Here is a 16,372-nt window from a genome sequence, read left to right as displayed (position 1 = left end):
AACCAAACATCATTTATTTTACACAAAATCATAGGTTTTATGCTAGAATTAATTGATTTTATAAATGATGCAAAGATCTAGTGATTTTGGTGCAGCTTTGATTAGTTGTTTGGTTGCTTGTAGGTGAAGAAATGATGAACAAAAGAAAGAACCGGGAAAGCATTGCATTACCAAAGCGTGGCAATTCATTAAGGCAACGCTAAGCAAGGGAGAACAAGACCAGTGCTCAACCAAGGGAGCGCTCAACCAAGGGAGTGTGGCGTGCAAAGGAGTGAACGCTGAAGCACTGGGCGCGCATCAAGACAGCACAACAAGAAGCCCAGTTCAATAAATTGAACGTAGCATTCAAAACAATAAACGTTTTTGGCTTATGGAAGCAATGGAACAATGCGCATCAAAGGCAACACAAGGCTGGCGTTCGAAGAAGTGAACTTAGCGTTCACTTTTGTGAACTTCTTCATGCCTTTCACCAAGGAACCAAACTTGCGCACCAAGACATGCCAAGAAGCAGAGTTCAAAAGTTTGAACGCTAAGTTCACCCTTGTGAACTTTATCGCGCTCGAAGAGGGAACCAACACACTAAAGGCAACACGGATCAAAATTCACCAAATATGCGCTGGCCAAGGTTCGAAGAGGGAGCACGCACCAAAGAGCATAGCGCTCAATCAAGGAAGCGCAGTGCTCAAATGAAGCAACGCTAAGGCAAACAAGGCACGCACCAAGACACAAGTAGTAGCGCTCAAATGAAGAACTCTATTGAATTTCTTGATCTGAGGATCATCTTTGCTTTCCTTTCATTTAGTTCTGAGAATTGGAGAATTGGATCAAGATCTTCTCTGCTATTTTTATTTTCATTTCTTCTGCAATTTCTTTTCTGTTTGGTCAAGGGAGTGATTGATATCTAGATCTGATTTTTGATCTCATTGCTCTTCTTCGATCTTCAATTTCTCTATTAAAATTTCATAATTAAGCTAAGTTTTCTTGTTGTTTGTTTCTTCAAGCAATTTTCCATTTCTGTTTTGCTACTGAGCTGAATCTCTCCATCTCTTAGTTCTCTAATTTACTTCAATTTACATTTTCTAGTTAAATTCTGAATCCCAGTAGCCGAATCCCTTTAACTCTTCAAGCAAATTTACATTTCTCAGCAATTTAGATTCAGCAATTTATATTTCTTGCACTTTAAGTTTCAGTCATTTACATTTCTTGCAATTTAAGTTTCAGCTCTTTTACTTTCTTCTACCTTAAGTTTCTACAATTTTACTTCTTCTGCACTTTAGTTTTCAGCCAATTTATATTATACACTTTAGTTTACTTGCAATTTCACTTCTGTTGATAAAAAGCACTCAAATCATCAAATATTTGCTTAACTAAATTCATCACCTAGCTAAAATTGCTCAATCCATCAATTCCTGTGGGATCGACCTCACTCTTGTGAGTTATTACTACTTGATGCGACTCGGTACACTTGCCGGTGAGTTTGTGTGGAATCGTTTTTCACCCATCAAGTATTTGGCGCCGTTGCCGGGGATTGATTTAGATTGACAATGATTAAGTAAGGTGTTAATCTAGATTAAGCATTTTCTTTTTCTTTTTACTAAGCACACTAACTGTTTGAATTTTTGTTTAAACTAACTTTAACATAACTCTAGCAATAGAGTGGATTGTGTTTCTTGGTTTCTGGTTTTGTGTGTATGATAAAAGCAAGGAGAGATGTCTCCACCTCTGGTGACATTGATGAGAGAACTCTTCGAAGACTAAGAAAAGAAGGCAGAGGAAAGAGAGTCATTGGTGGAGAGGAATCAGAGGAAGAGAACCAAGAAATGGAAGGAAATGCTCCTAATCCACCAGAGAGAGTGGCTAACAACAATGGCCAGCCTCAAAGGAGGGTTCTAGCCTCCTATACTTTTCCTAATCCAAGGCACTGTGGGAGTAGCATACTTACTCCAAATGTCAATGCAAATAACTTTGAATTGAAACCTCAACTCATCACATTGGTGCAAAACAACTGTTCTTGTGGAGTTTGTCCCTTGGAAGATCCAAACCAACACCTATCCACCTTCCTAAGGATATGTGACACAGTAAAAACCAATGGTGTGCATCCTGACATTTACAAGTTGTTGCTATTTCCATTTTCCCTGAGAGACAAAGCTGTTTAATGGTTAGAGGCATTTCCAAGAGAAAGCATCAACAATTGGGAAGATCTAGTGAACAAGTTCTTAGCCAAGTTCTATCCTCCCCAAAGGATCATCAGACTCAAAATAGAGGTCCAAACATTCACTCAAATGGATGGAGAGTCATTGTATGATGCATGGGAGAGATACAAAGCTTTACTCAGGAAGTGTCCACCATAGATGTTCAATGAATGGGATAAACTTCAAAATTTCTATGAAGGACTAACATTGAGAGCTCAAGAGGCACTTGACTACTCAGCAGAAGGGTCATTACAACTCATGAAGACAGCTGAGGAGGCTTAAAATCTCATTGACATTGTAACAAATAACCAATACTTCTATGGTCATCAAAGGCAACGCCAACCAGCTTAAAGGAAGGGTGTATTGGAGCTGGAAGGTGTGGATACTATCTTAGCTCAAAACAAGGTGATGCATCAATAAATGCAACAACAGATGGAGATGATGGCCATGAGGATTTATGGCTTCAAGTTGCAGCAATGAATACTCCCAATCAACCATCATAGGGGCAAAATGAGGAACTCTATGAAAAGCAGCAGCAAGAGCAAGTCAATTATATACACAACCAAGGAGTTAGTCTTAATGAATTCCATGGAGATACCTACAACTCATCCTGGAGGAACCACCCCAATTTGAGGTGGGGAGATAATCACAATCAAAACCAACAGCCTTGGCAGAAAAACTCAAACCAAAACAATTCCAAAAATACAAACCATCAAAACCATCAAAACACTAACCAAAACCAATACAGAAAACCACAAAAAAACCAACCCCAACCCAACTACTATCCACCCAACAACCCATCCAATACCCAAAATAACTATCATCCATCATCAACATCCCATAATCAACCACAACCACCCCAAGAATCTCAAAGGATCTCTAACTTAGAGATACTGAAGGAAAAGATGATGAAACATCATGAGGTAACTGACGAACGGACTTCTGCCAGTAAAAAATTTCATAGAAATAATCGCGTTGTAAGTATAGTTTCTAAACCAACAGAAAATCCTTTCGCACAAAAGTTTTGGTTGTCACTTAAGCAAACCCAATGAAATTTATAACTGAAGTATTTAAACCTCTAGTCGTCTCTCAAGGAATTGAAGGGAAGTATGATTTATTATTGGTTATGAAAAAAGGTATATTTTTGGGTTTTTGAAATAGGGAACAAGGAAATAAATTAACAATAAAGTAAATTAATTATCATGAACACCCTTGCAAGGTATAAGAACTGGAAATCCCATCGTAGTTATCCTTATCAGGTGTGATGAGAATTGTTTATTGCTCCCACTTAGTTAACCCTTACTAAATAAAGGAAAGTCAAGTAGACTAATTAATTTGATTCCTAAAGTCCTAGTCAACTCCTATGGAAAGACTAGCTTCAGAGGGATCCAAATCAATCAGCAAATTCCAATTTTCAATCAACAGCTGAGTTTGATAACTCAAGTGTCACCAATTACTCTACCAAAGTAAAGGGAGGAGAAAAATCCAAATTATTTATATCCTAAAGAGAAGAAAGCAATCATAAGTATGAAATACCTCAATGTGTATTAAATAAGAAAATCAATCCTAACATGGAGTTCATAAACCAAATTGGAAAAATAAATAATTAAAGTAATATAATAAATAAAAGTAGAAGAAAAAATAAATTAAAGGAATATTGAACCTGGAATTGTGAAGAAGAAATCCTAATCCTAAAAGAAATCCTAAATCCTAAAACCTAAGAGAGAGGAGAGAGCCTCTCTCTCTAGAAACTACATCTAAAACCTAGAATTATGTGAATATCCAAGTTGTCTCTGATGAATGGATGCATTCCCCCACTTTATAGCCCCTAATCTATGTTTTTTGGGCCGAAAACTGGGTCAAAAACAGCCTTAGCGATTTCTGATACGTACAGGTCGCTGCAAGGTCACGCGTGAGCGTGGATTGGATTTTTGCCAGCTTACGTGTGTGCGTCGCCTATCTTCGAGGCAGCTATAGGAAATTATATATCGTTGCGAAGGTCTAGATGTTAGCTTTCCAACGCAACTAGAACCGCATCATTTGGACTTCTGTAACTTAGGTTATGGTCGATTTAGTACCAAGAGGTTAGGCTGGACACCTTTAGCAGTTCCTTCTGTTTCTTGTATTCCTTCCACTTTTGCATGCTTCCTTTCCATCCTCTAAGCCATTCCTACCCTATAAATGCTGAAATCACTTAACGCACATATCACAGCATCGAATGGTAATAAGAGAGGATTAATATTAGCAAATATAAGGCCAAAGAAGCATGTTCTCAATCATAGCACAAAGTTAGGAAGGGAAAACGTAAAACCATGCAAATAGTATGAATAAATGTGCAAAGACTTAATAAAAACCACTCAATTGAGCACAAGATAAACCATAAAATAGTGGTTTATCAATCTCCCCACACTTAAACATTAGCATGTCCTTATGCTAAGCTCAAGAGAAACTATAAGAGTGAAGAGGAATGGTAAGACTTATGAAATGCAATGCAACCTATGTATATGAATGCAACTATATGCTAAGATGATTTTGTCTACTTGGTTAAAAGTAAATAAGTTCTTCAAGACAAACATAAATCAAATTCCACTAATTAAAATTATATGTAAAGACAAGTAAACTTGTGAGAAGACAGCTCATGAAAGCAGGGAACATAGAACTAAGCATTGAACCCTCACTGATGGTGTATGTGCACTCTAATCATTCAAGTGTATAGGGTAATCACTCTACTCTTCTCTAGTCATGTTTTTTAAATTTTGTTCTTCACCTAACCAATCAACAAATAATTAATGTACAAATGCAAACATCATAAGGTCTTTTCAAGGTTGTAATGGGGCCAAGATAAAGGTGAGGATATATATATATATATATATATATATATATATATATATATATATATATATATATATATATATATATATATATATATATATATATATAGTTAAGTGAGCTATAAATTGAATCCTTTGATTAACCTAAGTGATGTGTGAAAAATGATCCAACACAAAACTCACCGGCAAGTGGGTAATTAGTTTAGTCAAGCTAACATTGGTGAGTGATAATTGATGCAGCAGAAAGTAAATGGAAAGAAAATTTAAAGTGCAGAAAGTAAATTGGACAGAAACTTAAAGAGCAAGAAATGTAAATTGCAGAAACTTAAATGGCAAGAAATGTAAATTGCAGTGAATGTAAAGGGAGTGGGTGCTAGAAATTAAAGAAAGCAATAGATCAAGCAATTGGAAATTTAAATTGCAGGAAGAACAAAGGAAATTGGATGCTGGGAATTAAAACAGAATTGAAAATGTGAAGTGCAGTGAATTAAAGAACTCCCAGATGAGGAAATTCAGCAACGGATCAATTTAATATCAAAACAGAAGTGTAGAATTGCATAAGAATCAAAATGGAATGAAAACTTAAATCTCAATTGTTCTCTTAGCAAAACAGAAAAGAAGAGATTGCAGAAGAAGAAGTTGAAATTGCAGAAGAGTGGAAATGAAACAGAAAGCAAAACTTAGATTTGATCTTCAATTCTTCAAATTCAAAAAGGAAAACTAACAGATAGAGCTCTCTACTCCTACTGCTCCCTAGTGGAGCTAGCCTCTCTAACAAAATGAAATTGATGCCTTTATATAGGCTTTACAAAATGAAAATGAAGTTGAAATGAAAAACAAATTACAATTAAATGAAAATCCTAATTCTAGCTTGTTCTTGTGCCTTTGATGATGTGGGCTTTTTTTATTTGGTGAAGAATTGAATTAAATTGGAATTTTAGTTGAATTTGGACCATGGGTCACACTCCCAGGGCACGACTCGGTTGGCAAGGAGAGCGCAGCACTCCCCCTTGCCTTGGCCTTCCAATGTTGCGTGACAAGCTCCTTGGGCCAAGCATCAGGGTAGCGCTCGGTTGTCACAAAGAGCGCAGTGCTCCCTGGGCCTTGGCCTTGCCAAGTTTGGTGCGTGACAAGCCTTCCTTGGTGCAGCCCCGATAATGCTCGGTTAACAAAGAGAGCGCAGCATCCTTTTGCTTGCAAGTGGGGTTCCAGGTTCGAATCCCAGCTCCATCATCTAGCCAATTCTTCATGAAGAGTAGCGCCTTTGCCTTGTAAGCTTCCAAGTTCGATCCTTATGAGGCTCATTTGGAGCAATTTTTTAGTTCACTCTAGCACTGCTGGCCTTGCTTTCCTTGTGTCTCCCCTTCGAATCTTGGTGAAGCCACTTTGGTCTATTTTTGCTTGTTTTTGGTCCTTAAAGATGCCCTTCACTTGTGCCTCAATTTCATGCCAAATATGGATTGCTATATTTTGTTGGAAAGATCTGAATGTCAGCTTTTCAACGCAACTGAAAGCACATCAATTGGACATCTGTAGCTCAAGTTATGGCTCTTTGAAGAAGGCATGGTCATGCTGTGAATGCCCAAGTTTAACTTAGCGGAAAATCTTGCTTTCAAGCTGAATTTTTTTCACGATCAAGCTGCGCTCACTTAGTTAACTTAACTTTGTGAGTGCTGATTGTCAAGCTTCCTTGATTTGGTCATGGGCCACGCTTTTAAAAGCGTGGCCTAAGGCTCCAAAGTATGCTCCAACTTCAAAGTGTGCCCCAAAACTCTTTTTTTCTCATTTTTAGCTTATTTTGTGCTTCTTTGCTTCTTTTTCTTCTTATTTCCTACAAAGTTTATCAAATCAAAAGATCAAAGAAATATACCATTTAAGCACCAAAGCATTCAATATTTAAGCACAAATCATCAATTTCTTGTATGAAAGAGCATAGAAAAACTTGACATGATGACATGTCATCACAACACCAAACTTAAACCTTGCTTGTCCCCAAGCAAGAAAAGAATCATGCAATAAAGATTGACAATCCAAAGTAGGAAGAATAGCAAGTTAATGTTCATGGTAAGCTAGTTTTCAATGCATGTTACAATCACAAAAGAAATATAAATGATTTATGCTTCTATCTAGCTCAATTTATGAAATCTTTTCCTTATAATTTTTTTCTTGAAACAAGCTTTTGATATTCTTATTAGCTTCTCCTTTTGGGTGTTTTACCCCATGAGTTGATAACAAAGCTACAACTCTAAATGCTTTGTTTTCAAGTATTACCACTTGATACATAAGCACCACAAGCATTTGAATTAGAGGACTTCATTAAGCTCATTTGTTTCTTTTCTTAACTCTCTAATCATTGATGCTCAGAGCCTTGAGCTTTGAGGGAGTGCTTTTGCACTTGAGCCTAGCCTTGACTTCTAAGTGTTTTGTTTTCAAGCTTTTTGCTTGATACATAAACACCACAAGTACTTAACAATTGAATTGTCATTGGTACTCAGAGCCTTCAGCTTTCTCATTCTTTCGCTTTTCCTTTCTTGCCTTAATTTGCATTTGCTTCTTTAAGGTTTTCATGATTTTAAAATACTTCACAAAATGTCTTAGATGAAAACTTCAATTAAATAAAATCTAATGCAATTGAGCAACAATAAATCATACTAGCGTTACAATACTTGTATGCACATGCTAAGTTCTTCTTTAATTCCTTGTTTGTTTATGATCATGATAATTTATTGCTTTTGAACTCACAAAATTCAAGTTGGTAGTCATAATGGCACAGTAACATGTTACAAATCAAGATTCAAGCTATGCTTATTCATACCACACATGCATACAGAGAGGATAAAGACAATCATGCAATTTAAAGTGCTGGAAACAAATGAGAGGAAAAATGAACTTTACAACCTTGTAATTCATCTTTTCTATTTTTATCCTTTTCCTTCTATTCTTCCCTTTCCCTTGCCAAATTCATAATGCTTGCTCATCCTCAAGCAATAATTAGAACAATGGCTATGGGGCTAACATGGATCATGAATGTCTTACACAATTTAATGTTAGTAACACATGTGTTTAAGCAAGCAAAATTAAGAATAACCATCAAGGCACAGAGAAATAGAAACATTGTGATTGCAAACATGAGAGGGTGTTCATGATACATTGCATAAAGAATAAGTGGCACACCAAACTTATTGTGACACTTTCACTTAGAATTGATGCAAGTATCTAGTAAGGATTGGAAGCAAATTTTGTTGCATAGCAACACCAAACTTAGAATGCAACCATATGTCAATTTATTTGAACTAAAACTAAACAAAGGAACTGTTATATGCTAGATACAATCACCAAGCCAAGAATCTGTCATGAATAAGGATCTCTTGGTGATGTATTCACAAAAACAGTTAATAAAAGAAAGCACTAAAAACAAGAAAATGACTTAAACAAAGAGAAAACTAAAATTGTCCAACTAAAGAAAAATAACACTGCAAAGGGCAAGAAATGTAAATTGCAGAAACTTAAATGATAAGAAATGTAAATTGCAGTGAATGTAAAGGGGAGTGGGCGCTGGAAATTAAAGAAAGTAATAGATCAAGCAACTGAAAATTTAAATTGCAGGAAGAATAAAGGAAATTGGATGCTGGGAATTAAAACAGAATTGAAAATGTGAAGTGTAGTGAATTAAAGAACTCTCAGATGAGGAAATTCAGCCACAGATCAATTTAATATCAAAACAGAAGTGCAAAATTGCATAAGAATCAAAATGGAATGAAAACTTAAATCTCAATTGTTCTCTTAGAAAAACAGAAAAGAAGAGATTGCAGAAGAAGAAGTTGAAATTGCAGAAGAGTGGAAATGAAACAAAAAGCAAAACTTAGATTTGATCTTCAATTCTTCAAATTCAAAAAGGAAAACTAACAGAGAGAGCTCTCTACTCCTACTGCTCCCTAGTGGAGCCAGCCTCTCTAACAAAATGAAATTGATGCCTTTATATAGGCTTTACAAAATGAAAATGAAGTTGAAATGAAAAACAAATTACAATTAAATGAAAATCCTAATTCTAGCTTGTTCTTGTGCCTTTGATGATGTGGGCTTTTTTTATTTGGTGAAGAATTGAATTAAATTGGAATTTTAGTTGAATTTGGACCATGGGTCACACTCCCAGGGCACGACTCGGTTGGCAAGGAGAGCGCAGCACTCCCCCTTGCCTTGGCCTTCCAATGTTGCGTGACAAGCTCCTTGGGCCAAGCATCAGGGTAGCGCTCGGTTGTCACAAAGAGCACAGTGCTCCCTGGGCCTTGGCCTTGCCAAGTTTGGTGCGTGACAAGCCTTCCTTGGTGCAGCCCTGATAATGCTCGGTTAACAAAGAGAGCGCAACATCCTTTTGCTTGCAAGTGAGGTTCCAGGTTTGAATCCCAGCTCTATCATCTATCCAATTCTTCATGAAGAGTAGCGCCTTTGCCTTGTAAGCTTCCAAGTTCGATCTTTGTGAGGCTCATTTGGAGCAATTTTTTAGTTCACTCTAGCACTGCTGGCCTTGCTTTCCTTGTGTCTCCCCCTTCGAATCTTGGTGAAGCCACTTTGGTCTATTTTTGCTTGTTTTTGGTCCTTAAAGATGCCTTTCACTTGTGCTTCAATTTCTTGCCAAATATGAATTGCTATATATCGTTGGAAAGCTCTGAATGTTAGCTTTCCAACAAAACTAGAAGCACATCAATTGGATGCTTGTAGCTCAAGTTATGGCCCTTTGAAGGAGGCATGGACATGCTGTGAACGCCCAAGTTTAACTTAGCGAAAAATCTTGCTTCCAAGCTGAATTTTTTTCACGATAAAGCTGCGCTCACTTAGTTAACTTAACTTTGTGAGTGCTGATTATCATGCTTTCTTGATTTGGTCATTGGCCACTGGTGCACGAAATTGTGATCACTACTTTTCACAACTCAAATAATCCTCGGTAATGAATCCAAAAACTTGGTGTTCAATACCATGGCATAAACACAACTTCGCACAACTAACCAGCAAGTGTACTGGGTCATCCAAGTAATAAACCTTACGCGAGTAAGGGTCGATCCCACGGAGATTGTTGGTATGAAGCAAGCTATGGTCACCTTGTAAATCTTAGTCAGGCAGACTCAATCGGTTATGGATGATATATGAATAAAAGATAAAGATAGAGATACTTATGCAATTCATTGGTAAGAACTTCAGATAAGCGAATGGAGATGCTTTGTCCCTTCCGTCTCTCTGCTTTCGTACTGTCTTCATCCAATCCTTCTTACTCCTTTCCATGGCAAGCTGTATGTTGGGCATCACCATTGTCAATGGCTACAGTCCCATCCTCTCAGTGGAAATGTTCAACGCACCCTGTCACGGCACGGCTATCCAGCTGTCGGTTCTCGATCATGTCGGAACAGAATCCAGTAATTCTTTTGCGTCTGTCACTAACGCCCCACTGATGAGCGGATAATTTATACGCTTTTTGGCATTGTTTTTAGGTAGTTTTTAGTAAGTTCAAGCTACTTTTAGGGATGTTTTCATTAGTTTTTATGTTAAATTCACATTTCTGGACTTTACTATGAGTTTGTGTGTTTTTCTGTGATTTCAGGTAAATTCTGGCTGAAATTGAGGGATTTGAGCAAAACTCTGAAAAAGGCTGACAAAAGGACTGCTGATGCTGTTGGAATCTGACCTCTCTGCACTCGAAATGGATTTTCTGGAGCTACAGAATTCCAATTGGCGCGCTTTCAACGGCGTTGCAAAGTAGACATCCAGGGCTTTCCAGCAATATATAATAATCCATACTTTATTCGGAAATTGACGACGTAACTTGGCGTTGAACACCAAGTTCATGCTGCTGTCTGGAGTTAAACGCCAGAAAAACGTCATGATCCGGAGTTGAACGCCCAAAACACGTCATAACTCGGAGTTCAACTCCAAGAGAAGCCTCAGCTCGTGGATTGATCAAGCTCAGCCCAAACATACACCAAGTGGGCCCCGGAAGTGGATTTATGCATCAATTACTTACTCATGTAAACCCTAGGAGCTAGTTTATTATAAATAGAACATTTAACCATTGTATTAGACATCTTTTTGATCACTTTAGATCTGAAGAACATCTTTGAACGCATAGTTCTCAGACCATGGGGGCTGGCCATTCGGCCATGCCTGAACCTTTTACTTATGTATTTTCAACGGTGGAGTTTCTGCACACCATAGATTAAGGGTGTGGAGCTCTGCTGTACCTCAAGTATTAATACAGTTCTATTTTCTTTTATTCAATTCTCTTTTATTCTTATTCCAAGATATTCATTCGCACCCAAGAATATGATGAATGTGATGATTAGATAACCCTCATTATCATTCTCACTTATGAACGCGCGTGATTGACAACCACTTCCGTTCTACATGCAACAGAGCTTGAATGCGTATCTCTTAGATTCCCCAACAGAATCTTCGTGGTATAAGCTAGATAGATGGCGGCATTTATGAGGATCCGGAAAGTCTCACCTTGTCTGTGGTATTCCGAGTAGGATCCTGGGAATCCGGAAAGTCTCACCTTGTCTGTGGTATTCCGAGTAGAATTCCGGTAATGAATGACTGTGACGTGCTTCAAACTCGCAAGTGCTGGGCGTTAGTGACAGACGCAAAAGAATCAAGGGATTCTATTCCAGTAGGAGCGGGAACCAACCAGTGATTAGCCGTGCTGTGACAGAGTGCGTGAGCGTAGTTTTCACTGCGAGGATGGGATGTAGCCATCAACCATGGGTGATGCCTCCAGACGATTAGCCATGCGAGTGACAGCCGCAGAGGACCATTTTCCCGAGAGGATTGAAAGTAGCCACCGCTGATGGTGAACCCTTATACACAGCTTGCCATGGAAAGGAGTAAGAAAGATTGAGTTGAAGCAGTAGGAAAGCAGGCGTCCTTGAGCCATGCAGCATCTCCATATGCTTATCTGAAATTCCCACCAATGAATCTGCATAAGTATTCTATCCCTTTTATTATTTCCTTTTATTATTAATTTTCGAAACCATAAATCAATATTTAATCTGCCTAACTGAGATTTACAAGGTGACCATAGCTTGCTTCATACCAACAATCTCTGTGGGATCGACCCTTACTCGCGTAAGGTTTATTACTTGGACGACCCAGTACACTTGCTGGTTAGTTGAACGGAGTTGTGGATTCAACCAGTGCCATAATAATGATGCCTCTCAAAATAGTTAGAACATTGATCACAAATGATCCATGGTTCTCTCGTGCCAATTTCTTAAATTCCATAATTTTACAAGGAGTGCAACTTAAAGAATAAGGATCACAATTTCGTCCACCATGTTTTTGGCGCCGTTGCCGGGGATTGTTCGAGTATGGACAACTGACGGTTCATCTTGTTGCTCAGATTAGGTAATTTTCTTTTCAAAAATCTTTTTCAAAATTTTTCTTCTATTTTTCGTTTTTCTAAAATTTATTTTCGAAAAAATTAATAAAAATAAAAAAAAATCATAAAATCATAAAAAATAAAAAATATTTTGTGTTTCTTGTTTGAGTCTTGAGTCAATTTTTAAGTTTGGTGTCAATTGCATGCTTTAAAAATTTTTTCTTGCATTTTTCGAAAATCTATGCATTCATAGTGTTCTTCATGATCTTCAAGTTGTTCTTGATAAGTCCTCTTGTTTGATTTTGATGATTTCTTGTTTTATGTTGTTTGTTGTTTTTCATATGCATTTTTCATTTGTTAGAGTCCATGCATTAAAGATTTCTAAGTTTGGTGTCTTGCATGTTTTCTTTGCATTAAAAATTTTTCAAAAATTTTGTTCTTGATGTTCATCATGATCTTCAAAGTGTTCTTGGTGTTCATCTTGACATTCATAGCATTCTTGCATGCATTCAAGGTTTTAATCTAAAAATTTCATGCATTAAGTATTTTTGTTGTTTTTCTCTCTCATAATTAAAAATTCAAAAATAAAAAAAAATATCTTTTCCTTATTTCCCTCCAAAATTTCGAAATTTTGGGATTGACTTGGTCAAAAATTTTCAAAATTAGTTGTTTCTTACAAGTCAAGTCAAAATTTCAATTTTAAAAATCTTATCTTTTCAAAATCTTTTTCAAAAATCATATCTTTTTCATTTTTTTATTATTATTTTCGAAAATTTTAAAAAATTATTTTTCAAAAATCTTTTTTCTTATCTTTATATCATATTTTCGAAAATAAGCTAACAATTAATGTGATTGATTCAAAAATTTGAAGTTTGTTACTTTCTTGTTAAGAAAGGTTCAATCTTTAAATTCTAGAATCTTATCTTGTAGTTTCTTGTTAGTTAAGTCATTTTAAAAATTAAATCTTTTTCAAAATATCTTTTTCTTAAAACTTTTATCTTATCTTTTTATCTTATCCTTTTCAAAATTTTATATTTTTCAAAATTTGATTTCAAATCTTTTTCAATCAACTAACTAACTTTTTGTTTGTTTCTTATCTTTTTCAAAACCACCTAACTACTTTTCCCTCTTCAATTTTCGAAAATACCTCTTCCTTTCTCAAAAATTCTTTTCAATTAATTAATTGTTTTAAACTTTAATTTTAATTACAATTTATCTCTAATTTTCGAAAATCACTAACCTCTTTTTCAAAATTATTTTCGAAATTTTTCTTCTCTTTTCTTCTTCTATTTAATTATTTAATTACTAACACTTCTCTCCACCTCTCTTCATCCAAAATCCGAACCCTCTTCTTCATTCTTCTACCCCCTTCTTCTTCTACTAACATAAAGGAATCTCTATACTGTGACATAGAGGATTCCTCCTTCCTTTCTTGTTTTCTTCTCTTTCATATGAGCAGGAACAAGGATAAAGGCACTCTTGTTGAGATTGATCCAGAACCTGAAAGGACACTGAAGAGAAAATTAAGAGAAGCTAAATTACAACAATCCAGAAACAACCTTTCAGAAATTTTCGAACAAGAGAAGGAGATGGCAGCCGAAAATAATAATAATAATGCAAGGAGAATGCTTGGTGACTTCACAAAGCCAACGTCCAAGTTTGATGGAAGAAGCATCTCCATTCCTACCATTGGAGCCAATAACTTTGAGCTGAAACCTCAGCTAGTTGCTTTAATGCAACAAAACTGCAAGTTTTATGGACTTCCATCTGAAGATCCCTATCAGTTTTTAACTGAGTTCTTGCAGATCTGTGAGACTGTAAAGACGAATGGAGTTGATCCTGAAGTCTACAGGCTCATGCTTTTCCCTTTTGCTGTAAGAGACAGAGCTAGAATATGGTTGGATTCACAACCCAAGGATAGCCTGGACTCATGGGATAAGCTGGTCACTGCCTTCTTGGATAAATTCATTCCTCCTCAAAAGCTGAGCAAGCTGAGAGTGGATGTTCAAACCTTCAAACAAAAAGATGGTGAATCCCTCTATGAAGCTTGGGAAAGATACAAGCAGCTGACCAAAAGATGTCCATCTGACATGTTTTCAGAATGGACCATATTAGATATATTCTATTATGGTCTCTCTGAATTTTCGAAAATGTCATTGGACCATTCTGCAGGTGGATCTATTCACCTGAAGAAAACGCTTGAAGAGGCTCAAGAACTCATTGACATGGTTGCAAACAACCAATTCATGTACACTTCTGAGAGAAATTCTGTGAACAATGGGATACCTCAAAAGAAAGGAGTTCTTGAAATTGATACTCTGAATGCCATATTGGCTCAGAACAAAGTGTTGACTCAACAAGTCAACATGATCTCTCAAAATCTGAATGGATTGCAACATGCATCCAACAATACTAGAGAGGCAGCTTCTGAAGAAGCTTATGATCCTGAGAACCCTGCCATGGCAGAGGTTAATTATATGGGTGAACCTTATGGAAACACCTATAACTCATCATGGAGAAATCATCCAAATTTCTCATGGAAGGATCAACAAAAGCCTCAACAAGGCTTTAACAATGGTGGACGTAATAGGCTGAGCAATAGCAAGCCTTTTCCATCATCTTCTCAGCAATAGACAGAGAATTTTGAACAAAGAACTTCTAATTTAGCCAATCTAGTCTCTGATCTGTCAAAGGCCACTTTCAGTTTCATGAATGAAACAAGATCCTCCATCAGAAACCTGGAGGCACAAGTGGGCCAGCTGAGTAAGAAAGTCATTGAAACTCCTTCCAGTATTCTCCCAAGCAATACATAAGAGAATCCAAAAGGAGAGTGCAAAGCCATTGATGTGATCAACATGGCCGAATGCACAAGGGAGGAGGAGGACGAAAATCTTAGTGAGGAAGACCTCCTGGGACGTCTCTCAAGCAAGAGGGAGTTTCCTATTAAGGATCCAAAGGAATCTGAGGGTCATATAGAGACCATAGAGATTCCATTAAATCTCTTTCTGCCATTCATGAGCTCTGAAGACTATTCTTCCTCTGAAGAGGATGAAGATGTGACTGGAGAGCAAGTTGCTCAATATTTAGGAGCTATCATGAAGCTGAATGCCAAGTTGTTTGGTAATGAGACTTGGGAAAGTGAACCTCCCTTGCTCATTAATGAACTGGATACTTGGATTCAGAAAATTCTACCTCAAAAGAAACAAGATCCTGGCAAGTTCTTAATACCTTGTACCATAGGCACCATGATCTTTGAAAGAGCTCTGTGTGACCTGGGGTCAGGGATAAATCTAATGCCACTCTCTGTAATGGAGAAGCTGGGGATCATTGAGGTACAACCTGCCTTGTTCTCATTACAACTGGCAGACAAGTCATTGAGACAAGCCTATGGAATAGTAGAGGACGTGCTAGTAAAGGTTGAAGGCCTTTACATCCCTGCTGATTTCATAATCTTAGATACTAGGAAGGAAGAGGATGATTGCATCATCCTTGGAAGACCTTTCCTAGCCACAGCAGGAGCTGTGATAGATGTCAACAGAGGTGAATTAGTCCTTCAATTGAATGGGGACTACCTTGTGTTCAAGGCACATGGCCATCCCTCTGTGACAAAAGAGAGCAAGCATGAAGAGCTTCTCTTAGCTCAGAGTCAAGAAGAACCCACACAGTCAAACTCTAAGTTTGGTGTTGTGAGGCCACAACCAAACTCTAAGTTTGGTGTTAAGATCCCATATCCAAACTCTAAGTTTGGTGTTGGGACTACACTAACATTGACCTGATCACCTTGTGGCTCCATGAGAGCCACTATCAAGCTATTGACATTAAAGAAGCGCTTGTTGGGAGGCAACCTAATTTTATTTATCTAATTTTTATTTTATTGTTATTTTGTTTTATTAGGTACATGATCATGAGGAGTTACGAAAAAAATAAAAAAAAATTAAAAACAGAGTCAAAAACAGAAGAAAAAAATTTTTCACCCTGGAGGA

The sequence above is a fragment of the Arachis stenosperma genome, chromosome 5 (genome assembly GCF_014773155.1).
Source record: "Arachis stenosperma cultivar V10309 chromosome 5, arast.V10309.gnm1.PFL2, whole genome shotgun sequence".
NCBI lineage: Eukaryota > Viridiplantae > Streptophyta > Magnoliopsida > Fabales > Fabaceae > Arachis > Arachis stenosperma.
The sequence above is the reverse complement of the archived record's forward strand: the minus strand, read 5'-3'. Positions refer to the sequence as shown.